Genomic DNA, 4,884 nt, shown 5'->3' on the forward strand with positions numbered 1-4,884 from the left:
TCCCATAAACTGAGTATGTTTCGAGTCGCTTCGGCTGTAGAGTTTCCTTTTTTGTACTCATAAAGCATTATGTGCCTCAAATGCTCTTTGGATACTTCCATGTTAGAAAGGGTTTTAATCAAAAAAATTTTAATTCTATTATTCTGTAAAATAATATTTAATTAGTTTAAATGTACACAAATGCATAAAAATAATTTTTAATTCCATTAGACATTCTAAAATACTATTAAATTTCATTCAATTTTAAAAAAGGTAAAATCGGACAGAACTTATGGGATGACCTGATACTTGGCAGAATGTATTGTCTTCCTGTTCAACCAGCTTCACCTGCTCTGACTGACTGCAAAACCATTATGCTGGCCAGCTAGTAGGCTCTGTTGATTGTTCTGAATATACGGCAAATGAGCTTGTTGAATTTTGGTGTTTTGATCTACACAGAACTGTTGAAATATATGCTGTCTATGATGCAAAATATTCTGTGAGCTTGCTTCCTTCATTATTCAAAATCAATAAAACAGAAGACAAGTCATTTTTCTGTTACCTCTTTGGTTTGGTATGTCAAGATGCCATCAGGAGAAAAGCATGGGTACATCATGGGATCATAGGCTTAATGAGAATCACTAAATGTTTCCAGGCTTTGTTTTCTGCTTAGAACTTGCAGATCAACATTCTTCCAGTCTGATGAACTTCTTTTTCACTATCAGCTATCAACACAGCAACTTCATTCCACATTGGTAAGTTATATTTTCTTGAGTGTTCATTCATTTTCACTCAAATATGTTCCCCGCATTGGTTTTTTTTTTATAAGGGGATGAGTATAATCATTTTGATGAACTTGAGTGTGTTTCTAACATTATATTAACCATGGTGAAGTAAATGGCATAGTTGGTTCATTAGCTTCTGTGCTACCAGACCATGTCTCTTTACACAGTGTCTTAACATCAGGTTGGAATCAAAGTTCTCGCACAACTTTTATTAACTAGCAGAGATACCCAGCGTTGCTCGGGATTCAAATAGTATAGTTTGCATATATATATTACAGTTATGTTGAAACAGGTGATATGGGAAAGTGCATTGTCATTTATGACTACAAGTCTGAAGTAAAAAGAGAGAAAGTAAGAGAATTTACCTCTTGCTGAGTAGAGAGGGTACAAGAAGAATGCTACCTGTGTGGCAAATGCCAAGTAGAGAAAGGGAGATACATCTTGACTCTTTGACAACTATGGTGAAAGAAGGCAAGTATGTTACCTCTGCTACAGATTAAGCCAAGCAGGAAACAAGAACGAGAAAGAAAGAATTCTGTTAAGATTCTGTATTAAAAGCAATTCTTTAGCTAAGTGGGTCACAGCAAACAAAGATGTTGTTGGCTTATCCTAAGTTGAACTGAATTTCATCCCAGATGTTGAAGAAGTGGATAAGCTTATCTAAGTTGAATGGTGATGGACACAAGATAGACAGGAAGTTGACTGCTAACTTGTAAATCTGCAAGTGCCAATCCAAAAACAAAGGAATTTACAGAAGCATTCAGGCTGCAGTTTTAGTTGTCAGATGGGAATCCAGAAATTAATTTTTTCAGGAGTTTGATTCTCTACCAGTTATTGCAGTTCTGTAAGTTGTTTTTTTTTTTCTTTTTGGAGAAGTTTGACATTTATTCCTTTAGTTCAATCACTTGGAATGATGTCATTAATGATGATTCTAAAATGATCAAGCAGTATCTATGTTATTGTGATGGTCTGCTGCGTGGGAGAAAAGTATCTATACTTTGTACTTTGCCATTTTTTTATAGCTTTCTTGATGTCAACCATTATATTACTGGTACTTTATATTACTTCAGGAAACTTAGGAAGATACTGTTGATTGATCTTTTTTTCCTCATTGTATTTGTAACAGAGGCATCTGTCTAGCAGACTGTAGTGATTACTTAATGATGATGATGAAGAGCATCTTCTGAAATGACTGTGAAATCTAATCCTTGATTTGTAGACTCTGATGCAGATTTGGCTGTGCTTCTTGTTAATTATTATTCAATAATGAAATATAATGGGGTGCAGAATGAGGAGAAACAAAAAGAAATTAATTGAAACATGTTTTGTTTTTAATGTTTATCCTAGATGAACACTCCAGAATTGAGCATTTAAATGCACTTAATCAAAAACAGAACAAAATATGTCTACTAATTCATTTTTCGTGTTTTCTACGAGAAAATAAAACCAATTCTAATGTCAGAAAGTGAACATTATTAACCTTCTGTGTCAATTTCTTATTGTAGCAATTTAGGGCTCCATTTCACAGAATAAACTGTGATGTGTCCTGTCATGCAAAGCATGTTTAACCCTTTTGATACCCACCTACATGCAACCACCCGTGTTTCTATCATACAAATTCTGTTTTTAAGTAATCTAAAAACTTTCCATAAAAATTCCATATTGATTCATTTTTCTAATCACAGCTTAATAATGAGTTATTTTACTAGATTCTTTATTACTTTCAAAATTAATTGAAACAAAAACAGTACATGTTGACAGAAAAACAGTTGCAACAAGATTAAAAGCATTACTTTTTTTCCATTTCATGGTTGTATTTATCATGAATTCATCTATAACTTCTCACTCTCAATTTTTTGGTTGTCTTAATTGTCAACCTCATAGTAATCATCATGTTCAAACATCCAGTTGACTTACCCAACTAGACATGGCTGTTGTAGACTGTCACTGAATACATCAGAGATCAAATAAACACAGAACAAGACCAAACTTTATCTTTTTGACGGTATTGGTAAAACCTTGTGAAATTCTTCCATTTAAAAAAAAAAGTTGTTCAGATTCCTCTGTAAATTATTGTTTACAGCATAAACAATTCTCCCCTTATAAACTATTGGTGCAAGTAGTGACCTACTCTTATGAACTGTTGGTGTGGTCTATATAGTGGCCAACTCTTCTTATGAACTATTGGCGGTGTCTATGTGGTTAACATAGTAGACACCTCTTTTGTTTAGTGTAAACAACTTTAATGAAAATTTAAAAAATTGAACAACTTTAATCTGAATTGGTTTCTTTTTATACATTTAAAGTCTGTTCGTGTAAAAACGATGGTGGCATTTACCATCTGCTTGTTTTTTTCATTACTGTCTTTGCCTTTTTATTTTATATATTTTCCTGTTCTGATAACTTGTCCTTTTTACTACTCATTTCAAGTTATATCTCTGGCAAGTTAACTTGAGATTCCTTAATGACAATGTAACCTTCATATGACTAAGGTATCCTCAGCCTGATGAGTAGCTAGTGGAGTAATTATTACTTCCAAGGATCTGCTAGCTAGGAAACATATGTAGTCTAGATTTTACCTGCTCCACTCCCTCAATTTGGATTTTTATTTGCATTCATAGCAACCCTAGTTGCTAACTGTGAACTATGAAAAAACGTTTTTTCATCTTATTGAACTTCAATATGGTGAAGCATAGGTAAAAATATAATGGACACAATTGTGTGGTGAAGTTTGCTTTATCATTGATTAGTTTCAGGTTTAATTCTTGTCTTCAAACATGTTCAACCTTTTAACATTCAGATTACTCCTCTGCCAAATGTAAAGCTTATTTATTCACATAGTTTTGAATTAATCATGCATTATCTCATAGCTTTGAGATTTTCATGATGTATTTGTTTATTTTTAGAATGACATTGTATGGTAGGTATGAAAAGCTAGATCTGGACAGTTTGAACATAAGAAGGGTAGAATATTTAATTTAGATATTGCCTGTTTAAATGCTGAAATGTTAAGTGTCTCCTATATGCTCAGGTCTACCAAAGTTTTATAAGGGAAATTTGGTCAACAGAAACCATGTAGATGGAGACAGTATTCTTGTTGTTGTTGGGTGATGACTAAGACCTGTTCTTCAGTTTAATACCATCAGGTTGGGTCTTGAAGTGCTTTCAACAGACGCATTTAGATCAGGTGTCTGGTTTGAGGTCATTGCACTCCCTACTTCCAAATGATCTCAAAAATCCTGCAATGGGTCATTAAGTGCTACTCTGTAGATCAATGATGATAATTCATCTGTGATGTAACTATTTCAGTTTCACTCCATCCCTACCACATATAATCATTTGCTGAACAAATATTTCTCGAGAATAATTAAACAATTACAAAATAAACTTAATTTAAACTTCTTTTTTCTTTTGATATTTATTTGTCTTTAAATTACATTTACCTCAAGTTTGCTTATGGTTTTTGTCGTTCGTAATTTAAAAAATATTTGATATAATAACTCAATTCTCTTCTTTGTAGCCCATTTAAAACAAAAACGTTCAATAACATATTTATTTGATTTCAAGAATAAACTTTACAAAAATAATTTCATTTCTTTGCTTATTGTGTTATATATATATATATATATATATATATATATATATATAACATACATATGTATACACACACATATATATATATACATTTGTGTGTGTATATATATATATATATATGTGTGTGTGTGTGTGTATATGTGTGTATGCATATATGTATGTATATGAATATATACATAATGTATATGTGTATATATATATATAGATGTATGTAATATATGTATGTGTGTGTATATGTATCTATATATATATGTATATATACATATATATGTATGTGTATATATATATCCATATATATATATGTGTGTGTGTGTGTGTGTGTATCGGCGCAGGTGTGGCTGTGTGGTAAGTAGCTTGTTCACCAACCACATGGTCACAGGTTCAGTCCCACTGAATGGCACTTTGGGCAAGTGTCTTCTACTGTAGCCTTGGGCTGACTAAATCTTTATGAGTGCATTTGGTAGATGGAAATTGAAAGAATCCTGTCATATATATATATATATATATATATATGTTTGTATGTCTT

The sequence above is a fragment of the Octopus bimaculoides genome, chromosome 12 (assembly GCF_001194135.2).
Source record: "Octopus bimaculoides isolate UCB-OBI-ISO-001 chromosome 12, ASM119413v2, whole genome shotgun sequence".
Taxonomy (NCBI): Eukaryota; Metazoa; Mollusca; class Cephalopoda; order Octopoda; family Octopodidae; genus Octopus; species Octopus bimaculoides.